Source organism: Botryllus schlosseri, chromosome 5 (genome assembly GCF_051294905.1).
Source record: "Botryllus schlosseri isolate E-star chromosome 5, Bs_hap1, whole genome shotgun sequence".
NCBI classification, from domain to species: domain Eukaryota; kingdom Metazoa; phylum Chordata; class Ascidiacea; order Stolidobranchia; family Styelidae; genus Botryllus; species Botryllus schlosseri.
The window spans coordinates 21,284,392-21,296,727 of NC_137240.1; the positions used below are offsets into that span (position 1 = coordinate 21,284,392).

The 12,336-nt window shown below is 40.8% G+C and overlaps 2 protein-coding genes and 2 long non-coding RNA genes across 5 annotated transcripts in view; 3 read left to right on the top strand and 1 right to left on the bottom strand.

The window, feature by feature from the left end:
• Positions 1–12,336, top strand: part of LOC145439855 (uncharacterized) — a 366,083-nt gene that overhangs the window by 26,781 nt on the left and 326,966 nt on the right. The gene's annotated exons all lie outside the window — the stretch shown is intronic.
• LOC145439851 (microfibril-associated glycoprotein 4-like) overlaps positions 1–12,336 on the top strand; it is a 45,085-nt gene that overhangs the window by 26,259 nt on the left and 6,490 nt on the right. The gene's annotated exons all lie outside the window — the stretch shown is intronic.
• LOC145439374 (uncharacterized) lies at positions 37–1,838 on the top strand. 2 transcript variants are annotated; one of them, XR_013915179.1, is made up of 3 exons: positions 37–735; positions 801–938; positions 1,500–1,838. It is a non-coding gene; the product is annotated as an uncharacterized LOC145439374 (long non-coding RNA). The 2 variants fall into 2 exon arrangements; XR_013915178.1 differs by having other exon boundaries at positions 809–938.
• LOC145439375 (uncharacterized) lies at positions 2,090–3,298 on the bottom strand. The gene is made up of 2 exons (XR_013915180.1): positions 2,312–3,298; positions 2,090–2,256 (listed from the first exon to the last, which is right to left on the bottom strand). It is a non-coding gene; the product is annotated as an uncharacterized LOC145439375 (long non-coding RNA).

Genomic DNA, 12,336 nt, shown 5'->3' on the forward strand with positions numbered 1-12,336 from the left:
CCAATCGTCACTTTTGTAGCGAGAGCCCCGTTTGAGTATAGATAACTAACCTACGGATAGATGGGCAACACGTGATTCACGGTCGAGAGACCGGATGCTCGTCAGATTTGTTGTCGCTTCATAGCATGAAGCGGGCAAAGCGGCAGGTTGTCGGCCAGATTGACTGTTAAAAATGCAGGTATGTTTGGTGCGGATAGGATATAGGGCAATCAGAACAGGTTATTTAGTGATACAGTACATAGCCACTGGCGCGGCTATCAAAGCATTAATATCAGGAGTATCTTTAAGGAGCCAAAGAAGTCATGATATTCACTCTTATTATTCAGGTTATCAATTGGTTTCAATATTGAATCCAGCTGCATGAGGTTTCCTTGAAATAATTTGGTTTGTATAATCATAGATATGTTTTGGTATGTATTGATAAATAAAGAGAAAAAGTTACTCGATGTGTCTGCTTTACCTGAACATTATCATGTGACAGACTTGTTGGATATCAACAGGAATATTTTTTCAGTTACAGTATGTCAAAATTAAGGTTTAGTTTGGCTGACTAGAGCCGTCTTATGACTCTTGTAAGTGCAAAGCTGGATATACTTAGATAAAAGAAATGATGAAGTTCTATCCAAAGGAAAATGGTGCATGGGAAGATCTTGCCATTCAATACAATTCCTTCCGGCATGCTCGAAAGGTATCATCCAAGCAGCTTGAAAAATGTTGGACTAACGTGAAGACGAGGTAAGCTTTTTGATGGAATTCTAGGAATGTGCCAGGCCAGTTCTAATGCGTATGCATTTCATCAGATCGAAAGAAGATATTACAGAGGAACGGGCCCACATGGCGGCAACTGGAGGCCCTCCAACCAAGGCAGTACCATGTCACAGATGATCCATAGCATGATACCAGAACAATTCGAGCCACATCTTCATCAGCATCTTCGGGTACGGTATGCCATAATAATGGACACTTCATGGATAAAAGCACCATATCAAGCAGTGATCCCCACAAATTAGTTTAGTCAGCGGTATTCGCTGTTGATATGTGAGCATCGCTGACTCTGGTTATGTAGGTTTTGCTGCGTGTTGGGCTACCGCTTAGCTGTAAAACCTCCAAAATCGCTCCATCTAAATAACTTTAAAACCATATGTTCGCAAACCTGAAAGCTAACACTGAGCGGAATTAGCAAAGCACAGTGATTGATAGTCGTGAGGACCATAGCCAGTCAATGGTGATCAGGGTCTAGGACATATCCTTGATGTGGTGTGGTCATCGATATTGTTTATTATTAATGAGCGTTAACTAAAATCTGTGTAAATATATACAGATGCATAGCTTCATAAGCATACCGTATAGAAGTTATTAGAATTTATACACATTTGCTATGCAATGAGGGCTTTCTAAATCATATGTCCCTATTTCAGATGTGACTTTCACGACTGCATTAGAATTTATACACATTTGCTATGCAAGGAGGGTTTCTATATCATATGTCCCTATTTCAGATGTGACTTTCACGACTGCAACTCCGGTGGTAAAAGAAACGGAAAAGACAGGGTTGCCAAGAAAGAAACCAAAAAGAGCTGAAGTTAATAACTTCATATCGGATACCATGTTCTTGGAGCATGAGCTGAAAGTGAAAAAGATTGAATTAGAAATTGACTGCTTGCAACAGCAAAGGCTCTTAGTGGAGGAGCAGCAGTCCCTTGCTGATCTGCAGTTGGTACTTGTGACCAAGCACCTGTTGATAGCAGATGCAAGGCAAAAGCTTGAAGGCTCGCCTTCACCAGATCTAGTAGTTTAAACTAGTCTACCTACTTTATAAAAGCTTTTATTTTAAGATTCATAGCTTCTGCTTGCAGCACCGTGATGTAAACTCTTTTTGTGGCATTCCCATTATTGATAGTTACTATGCCTCTAATTGCAGCACCAAGACATGAATACGTTTCTTTTGCTATGCTCATTCAACTTCATAAGCTTCGACTTGCAACACCGCACCGCGATATTAATGCTTTTTTTTGCTATGGCCATAGCCATGTAACTGTGCATTATTGATAGGTACTGTTCCACTTCATTTCGTTCGGTTTTATACAAGTTTCACCGCAGTTTCTTTATTTATGATAACAAATTAAATTGTATTCCTAAAGTGGGTTTCAACGATCCGGCGTCTCTGAGCTAGGTAGGCCTCTCAGGGATCCTCGTACATCTCTTGGTGCCTCTACAACTTGCGGGATGACATCAGTTTCATTGTTGATAATGCACCTAAATTTGAAGGGAGTTAAGCGCTTGATATTAAAAAAATCAAGAAATATATTACCTGTGTTTTCTGGCATAGTTGTATAACACTGCTGTTGCAACAATCAAAGCCATTGCTGTGTCGACATTTATCCGTAGACCCAGTGATAAGCAGGAAAACACGCTCTTCCACACTCCAAAAAATCCGTTCTATAGTTATTCTGGAGGATAGTTGAACCTTGTTATATCGACGTTCAGCAGCTATTTGTCATAAAATCGTGAGGCCCCATTGGCTGCAACTTCACCTTGTGGGAATTTGATGTATGTTGAGCTTTTATGAGCTATGACAATACTGTCCAGGTTCATGTTCCAGCTCCCCAGCAACAACTTGAAAGCTTCCTGTGGCGTAAGAGTGCAAAACAACAAGGAACTTCAACAACGGGGGCAGGGGTAGACCTTTGTTGGATGGGTTGGTAAGGTCACACTGCAGGACCTCCATAAATCCACTAACACAGGCTTTCGCTAAGCCTATAGCGATCAGAACACAGTTCCTCAGTGAGGTATTCCAATCAATTATTAAAATCTGTAAGGTACTTCTGTACTTGCTGCAGCCTGTTTCCATCCACTTGCATGTAATATTCTAACATATCTATGTCCATATCCATTTTATCTGAAAGGAATGAAACACGTACCGTATGCCTGTCTGCCGATATGGAATCGGTGCCTCGTGCACACCAAAGATCCTACTAATTGTACACGCGGTGTGATACTGCACACCAAATATATTACGCTAAACATACCGGGATTCCAACCCTGGAGGGTATCTTAACATTTCATATCGAGCGAACGCACAGTAGCGAATAGTGCCAGACATGTCGAAAATGTCTTTGAATATGAAGCCTCTACTCCAATGGAGTTCAAGGATGCCTTTACTCCGTTGCGCAAGACTTGAGTTTGAGGCATCTCTGATTACTGGCGTTAGTCCTTAAATATACTCCTGATATTAATGCTTTGATAGCCGCGCCAGTGGCTATGTACTGTATCACTCAAGAACCTGTTCTGATTGCCCTATATCAGTGGTTCCCAACCTGTGGTACGCGTACCACTAGTGGTACGCGAAGGTCTTTCAGGTGGTGCGCGAGTGGATTTTTTTCAGCCGAAAGGAGTTATTTTCAGGTATGGGGTTGATTTCGAGAAGATTGTTCTCCAATAAACTTCTGGCTTAGCATGGCCTCCTCGTACTCGACGCTAGCTTCTCGCGCTATTCCCCATCTGCTGATTTTCCCTTCTACGTAAGAGTGCGAGCAAGGATTTTCATCCCCGATGACTGGCAAGTCGAAGAAACAAAACCCACTTGTTGCGCTCATGCTGCATGAATTTCGATGCGCTGTGAGCAAACGTATGCCGCGCATCGACCAGCTATGGAAAATAAACAAATGCAGCCATCCCATTAAATATATCGACTTTTGTTGGTATTTCATTATGTTGTCATCTTGTGACCGGTGGTGAAAAAACAATTCCATGCATCCCATCAACCCTGGCTGATATTGCCTAATGCAGGAGTGGCCAACCTGCGGCCGTAGAGGGAAATTTGTGCGGCCGTGGACACGTAATTCAATTAGTATGTGTTGACGGCCGTCGACATGCATTGAATTTACGAATTGACTTCCGATTTCTTGAAAGTTTTTAATTAATCTTGTTAATGTGACTTCATTTTTAGATTTTAATATAGTATAGCGCCTTTTGCAATCAGAGCCCCACAATACAGATGCGAACAGCTGAGGAAAATGATGTGCCTCATATAGAAATATCAACTCGGAATCGTGTGCTCCTCACTATACCGACAATCCTGATGGGAGGTCAAGAAATAACAGCATGCAACAAAATCATAATTTATAAGTGGCCCTAAAATTTTGGAAACACCCCCTGCATCAACTCTATATCGGTGAATCTGATCACATTGGCTGAGAAAGGATAAATGTTTGATAGTAATATGTAAAACTACTAGGATAAATGTTTGATAGTAATATGTAAAACTACTAATATCAATGACGAAATTCATTGGTGAATATGGAAAAATTTTCGCGCTTGGCGCGTCTCTGAACAGTCCCTTGCCATTACCGGTGACCACTCGCGATTTCGGTGCGTATAGTAAGCCTATATCATTAAAGAGATTAGTCTGCAGTTCGCCGGAAATGGGCATATACACTTTGACCTGGGTATTGGGCGTCCAGCTCGTTCATTACGACTATTATGTTCCGGAATGCGGCCGTGGGCTACATGAGTGGTCGAAATGCGGTCGTAAAACGCAAAAAGGTTGGCCGCCCCTGATGGAATAAAATTTGTTATTACACCTCGCATAGGTCAAATACGTGATTATTACGTCATAAATGGTGAAAAATTTGTTTCACCGCCTTCGGTGCGCGTAACTTATGTAGGTGGTACGCGAGCACTGTATAAAACCTCGAAATGGTACGTGGGTGTTAAAAGGTTGGGAACCACTGCCCTATATACTATTCGCACCACACATACCTGCATTTTTAACAGTCAATCTGGCCGACAACCCGCCGCTTTGCCCGCTTCATGCTATGAAGCGACAACAAATCTGACGAGCATCCGGTCTCTCGACCGTGAATCACGTGTTGCCCATCTATCCGTAGGTTAGTTATCTATAGTTTGAGGCCACTAACGGCTCCAGGGGCGCTCTGGCGCCCACTTTGGAAACCGTTGGTCTACACCAGGGGTGTCGAACTCAACTAGCGTCGCGAGCTGGATTCAAACCTTCTGATCGCTCGCGGTCCGCACCAGTAAAATAATTCCACAATGTTACCTCAAAATTCATGGTCTCTTTTTTCACTTGAATATTTGATCTTCAAGCATTTTATTATACGAACCATAGGGTTCTATTTTAGCAACACCGTTGTTCGCAAATAATAGAATTGGCAAAATGCGATGATTGACCGGTTGAATATAGTTACAAACAATTAGAACACTGACTGTAACGGTGATATAAGTTGGCATATTTCAATGTTTCCTTTATTTTAGTCGTTATTTGCCGTTGGCATTTTGCGTATATGCGCCATGACGAATACAAGAGATATTGACCGTAAACGCGGACGTTGGGATTTGATTCATCAGGCTATCACGCAATCGGGATACGGTTTTCTCTGGAGTCAGGAAACGTTTCATTCAGAAATGATACAACCCTGCGATCACGGATATTTGACATATATATTTCTGTGTGACTATAATATTGATAATTTAGCCTGCATATAACGGTTTTGCACTGGCGTTTTCGCCTCTGTGAATAAATATACTCTTCGGTAATTTCTTCCATAAAACTAGAAATTCATTGTGCAATTTTTGCCTGCACAGAATTTGGTGTCAATTCCGCCGGCTCGTTCCTAATGGCGAGTAGAGTGAAACTACAACGCCATTGCCGTATGGTTATATGTTGCCTATCAAACATATGCTCAACATTTGCTGCCTTGGGGGATTGTTTGAAGGGAAAGTGTTTCCTACTTGTTAGAAATGTATTGGATAATTCAAGCATTTTCTACTGTACTCAAAATGGCTTCGCGGGCCGGATGAGAACGTCTGGCGGGCCAGCCTTATGTTTGACACCCCTGGTCTACACTGTCCTCCAATGTCAATCCGAATCACATCTGCATCTCAGAAACTCAGCCGCTGAATTTTAAAGCCATCTTTCATTTTAGCATTGATTATTTGAAATTTCTATTGAAAGTTATGATTGGTACCTACCTTGTGACTGGAAAGTGTGACACATTTGCTGACTGTTCAAGCTCCTATTGTTTTTATATATATTGAATGTTACATAGCGTTGTCTCTTGTCAATCGCAATTGTGTAAGATGGCCTTTTGACACGGAAGAAATCATGAGCAATGGGTGACTGATAAAAAAATTTGCATCTCATTGTCGTAATTGTGTAACCTAGTCAAAGAGTCAAAGTCAAAGAGAGCGCCAGCGTCACGCCACCAATGGAAGCTGGTCCGGGCCCGGGCCCTTCGTCGTGTTTTAGGTTTATCCTTGTTCCCTATATCCGACCTTGTGTAAATACAGTGGGTGTCTATATACTAGAGCAGGGCATGGATCGGAGCCGGATTTGATATCCTGTCGGATTTTCTCATTTTTGACCGGAGCAGGTTTGGAGTCGGATCAGTACTTTTTCTGGCACGGTCGGATTCGGATCGGAGCCGGATCCATACCTTTTACTAAGAATGGGAAAGCGTCAGCCTCTTCTATCCTCGAATCAATAGTTAAAGTGAAACGTTCATGGAAATAAAACGCATGATAAGGGTTTTAAAACACAGGATCGGAGTAGGGCGAGAGAATTTGTCGATCCGCTACGCACTACTACATACAGTGAGACGAAATCGGTCCGCAACAAACATCCGAAGACGGACGCATGAATGAGAGACTGATAGGTTATTGACGGAGAAAGCCGTCTGCTTGCTATACTAACAAATTTGATCATTGAAATGAAATTGCATGAAGCCTTTGTCGTTGTCGGCATGCGTTACACCAATAGGATACAAGCGTCACTCTCGCTCTTTTGTAATGCATATTACTACTAACGATGCTGCAAAATCAGGAGTTCGGACCATTTGCTGAATTGTGATAAATTTATATATATTGTATGTATACAATACATATAAAAATATTTATTTATAGGACTTGGCAGAAATCGTATTATGGAGATTTAATATATCAGATGCTGTCATTGATATGACATAGCACCGGATTTTGCGGTACTCCGATGGAAAAAATTGATATCTTATGGCGAAGGACTGCTATTGTTGTGTCGGATCCATCAAAGCTATTGCGTCATTTCATAACAATAATCCCAAAGAAGGATCCGAGTGTAGCGTACCGCTCCCCGATTACCGTAATTACCCTCGCTGATCACTGATTATGTTGGTATTTCTTGATGTTGCAAATTAATGTTGAGTCAGTCGATCTTTGATTCAACGTCCGAAGAACATAGCCGTTGTTTTAAGTTGTTTTAATAAAAGACTAACGCTAATGTCTCAACGTTAGCCATAACGAGCCGCGTACCAAGAAGAGCGCGCGCCGACGATAGAGCACTCTATACCCTGTTATTATTCTGAACAAATTGGAATCGTTTCCAAGGAGAATTCAACCAAGTCGACCATACTGCTGCAAATGTATATACCGAGCTCCTTTGATGTATCGAGTGTTTTTACCCAGGCGCCAGAACAGGAAATCAGGGAGATATGCCCAAATGCACTTTATGATGAGGAACTTCCATCTGCGCCATGCTACAAATCCATTTTCGTCTAACTACTGCGCCTATCGTGACTTGGCACATCGAGTTCCGTTTTAATACCCCCAGTACAGTGGTTCTTAACCTTTTTTCGTCCTGCGACGCCCCTTTTCCAAAATTGCCTATGTATGGCGCTGCCTCCATCCTTCAAGACGGCAGTAAAAACAAGGGGTAAGAGTTCGAAGTCCAGTCGTTCTTTTCGGGCTGAGACTTCACTATTGGAAATAGCTTGAATCGCGCCCGAGGACCACTCGACTAGTTAACGCTATCATAATTGAATGTGCTATATTCGGGATCAAATCAATGTTGTCATAACAACCATCGGGAACGGATTCATACTATCTGGTCTTTACCCGGTGTACACATCCTGAATTCCCCTCTGCGACTGCCATTACGGGGACGTTAATTTAATTAGATTTTGTTTTATTGCTTTCTGTGAGTAGTAAATCAACTGAGATGGCGGTTTTACACGAATTATAATAAACCACTGTCCGGCACGCCCGATAGATTTTTGTAATAAGATGCCTTCTTTATACCAATTTCAAGAGCTTCATGGATGCACAGAACTTCATTATACAATTGAATGGTATATTCATTTCATAACGAATATACTATTCAATTTTCCAAACTTCGTTGATGTTGATTGGTTGACACAGCAAAATTCGCTGACCTCATACGTGTAGTGAGTTTCGTTCTTGCTACTGTGTGATTGCGGGCAAAGCTCACAGCAGTCACTAAAGATTAGGAAACGGAAATCTAAATATTTCGAGCAAATGCATCTTGAAATTGGCAAAGCGTATTATGCTCGTTTAATGCTTAATTTCCTGTCATGCTATCAGCGTCATGCGGAGATGGTTCGAAGTTGAAATGCAAAGATTTCCAAACAGAGACGTTGTAATGACACATTGTCGTTCGCCACCTACAGCAAATATCAGGCAACATTCGCCAACAATGCATAATTACCATAGACAATGAACGTAAAGGAGCAATAATCGAGATTACCTTCTATTGTCGTCATGCATAGTTTGCATTTCCTGGTCTCCGACATGGTTATTCAAAAAACTTGAGGGAAATCAATCTGTACACTTCTTTCTTGGTGATTAAACGTCAAACGTAAAAAGTAAATAGTTTAGCTTCAAAAGCTGTTCAGGTTGAAATGGAAGTATTCTAACAACGTAACTACAAACGTCAGTAGTGATGGTAGACAAAAGACTTGGATGTCCTAGTTCGCGACCCGCAACCACTTCATATTTGTAGCAGTATGCAACAGCAACTGAAATATCAACAAAATTTCACACATCTTATCTCTCAGTGTGAAAGCCAATAAGATACCATAAGATACTTGCATAGCAAAATTGGGGCAGCGGCAAACTTTGACTGATCATATAGAGTAGGATTCAATGTTTCCTCTGAGCTGCGCAAGTGCGCATTTGCACAGTGCAGACACGGTCTCTGCGCAAATAAAATCTAAGCTGCGCAACAAAATCCGAAGTGATGAACTTGTTATTTTAGTCGTTACGTACTGTTGTCCAATGGACCGTAACGACTAAAAAAAGGCCACCACTTCGGATTTTTTGCGCGCTGCTTAGATTTTCTGTGCGGTGAGACCGTGCTCCCAATGCCCAATTGCGCACGTGCGCAGCTTACAGGGAACACTGGTTACTACGTGGGCCCGAATGGTTAGAATTGTGTATGCGTTCAGCGATGAATGGTTAAGGCGAATTGGCCATTAATGAGTTACATCCGGCCATACAACACATATATTTCAATATTTGCACTTTCATATGCCGCACCAACTGACTTGACGCGAATAGCATTGACCGACGATGACTAGACATAGACATATAAAAATTGTCCGTCTTTTCATATGTTAAGATACCTGATATCTGACTCACAACTAAATGGATTTTCGTCGATGTGGATTTGAAATATCAGAAGTATATTATATCCTGTCACATTTATTCCATGATGATGGAACTAATGTTTGATTACTGGATCGTGTCGTCGTCTGTACCACAACTACGCAGACATCTGGCGCAAATCTGTCTATGATATCCATCCGTTTCAAGAGATATACGCCCCATGACTTGGAGATTTTTGCAAAGAGTATGGCGTTATTGTATATAGTTGCCACAGGTCGTTCTTTATCACCTTGTAAAAGGTTTTATAAAACTCGGCCGAGATTCCGACTGGGCCAGGAGATTTGTAGTGCTGATGTCTTATGGCGTCCTTTATTTCTTGTTCTGAAATAAGAGCGTCTTGAAAGTATGACTGATTTTTCGGTCAGGCTTTGGTGTACAGAATCAGTTAGTTTCTTCCTCGCTTCCCTTGGCCCGTCGTGTGCCTGTCCCCACAGTTTGCTGCAAAATTTCCAGGTGGTATTTAAGATCTTTTCACCCCCGTCCTCTTCCCGTCTTCTTTTACAATACTATCGATTGATTTCTGTGCTTTTTTGTTTTCTAATTCAGTGTAGAAGCGGTGAGTTGGATTTTCTTCTTGTTCCATGGTTACCTTTGCGTTTTATAAGGAAATCTAGTTTCTATTTTTCCAGTTGTTTCAGATCTTTGATTATTTGTTTTTCTCCTCTGGTATTATGTTTGGGTGGTCGAGCATATGCTTTGCCAGCGTTCTTGTTGCTCGCTAAGATTAGATTTTTGTTCTTTGCCGTAGCGAACTGACGCTGTCTCGATTTCTTACTTCCAAGCGTCCCAACACGTATGAATGCAATCGTATTTTGGTTTCTTGAAAAAGTGTTCAGAATACAAGTTCTCGATCATTGTTATGTAATCTAGATTTTGATAGCGCGATATGTTGTTGATCCAGGTTCCTCTGAACCATTTTAGATGTTTCTCATGTTTTAGCATAACACTAAAGAAGTTGTTATGACTGGCGACCGCGATTATTTTGTAAAAACTATCGGGTGTGGTGTAGACTATCAGGTCTGTTATATGAACGATGGAGATAGTTCTGCCTGCCATAAAGTGGTTCCACAATCTTAAGATACCGAATTAGAACTGATGCACGAGCGAGTGACCTTTGAGAAGCCGCTTTGTTATTTACAAATGATCAACAATTTCGAGAGTGTTCGAATTTCAGGTAATTCGGGAATTTCCGAATAACAGTGTTGCGAATGGCATAGGAAACGTCACACCACAAACAAGAACAATGTGAAGTCATGACAGAATAGGGTAATTCCATATCACAATGGAGGCTTTCAATGCCTGTGTGCATCCGGTTTGAACCTGGCATATATGGCATATTACTTTCAATACGAAGCACGTCTTATGTTCAAACTGAAACAATGATGTGCGTGCGTGTCGTACTGTCCATGGTAACATTGATTGAATATTGATATTTCTTTATTTATCGTATTATGATGATAAATGAGAGGAATTAGTATTGAATATTTAGCTAACGTAGCCTAGTTGCGTGATATGAAGTGTTGATTGATCGAGTCTTACAAGGTCAATATATGAAGCTTCGCTTTCATGTGCGAGCGGGATAATTGGTTGTTCATTATCAATTTCCAAGAATTATAGTAAAGTTTCCGAGAGGAGATTAGAGACGGTTCTGGTTTTTATGCATCAGGAAGTCATATGATGCAAGCTTTCGAAATTCGAAATGCATGCTGCCAGCTCATGACTTGAAACGAACTCGTCATTCGATGATATAAATGATCCCGCAGGCTCTCTATATTCATATCATCAGCAGCAATGTACATTTTCCGGATGGAGTTTAAAACGAACTGCTTATGCAATGAGTTGTAGGCAAGAAAGAGATTAAACTTTAAAGTCATAGTTTCAAATTCGTAACTGAATAGATGTGACGGTTATGAATGTTACATGAAGATGATACTGTATATGCCATCTTGATCACGTTGCAAATATACAGGTGTATAGCTGTATACTATATACACTGTTACCTACAATTCACCAGATTACATATCAATAGTGTTGTAAGGCATTTCAGAATGTCTACTACGCGTGTTAGCCAACAACGGGGTATATTGATTTAGTGCATTTTAAACTTTACTAAAATGCTTACCAGGTACATTATTGTTACTATCGTTATTATTAATTGTGAAAATGGGACATTGTGGCGCTTATCACCTTATCGGTCTGGCGCACCACGACAAAAATTGCTTATTACAGGTCCCAAATCGTGTACCTTTAAAAAATTGCTCAAATCAACACATTGCTGGCCAGGCCGAACTCAACGAGAGGCGATAGAAGCTCTGGCCGTACGAGAACGTTATCTGTGGTGAACTCAACTTCTTAGTTCAAGCAGAAATCAATCAAATATGCTCGGTGCCAATCGTATTTTGAGCATGCGAGGAAGAAGTGATCCACATTATCGGATACATAATGTGACACTTATTAGGATCGATATTTAAATCTTGCGGCCCTCTATCAATATTGGGTTAAAGACCACTGTATTTCCCAGCCCTAGCATCCATAGTACGACACTCATATTTCAAATTCATTAAATAAAGTTCGTATATACCGTTAAACATGGAATGGAATTTCCTTTGATATTCGTGATGTCCTTATTTATCCAACAATTGTCCAGTTATTCCAGTTTCATTATTGGAATTTTTTTTGATTTTCTTAGACATGCTACATTTTGTCATTATATGAGAATTCTCTACAAACAAAAAGAATTAGTTATGCACTATGAATTTTTGAAATTTATTACAAAATACGTTCAATACCTACCAAAAACACAATTTGCTAGCCATTGGAATCATATGTTACTCGTGTACTTTTGAAACTTTATGGAAATGACCCTCCTGAAAAGATTGT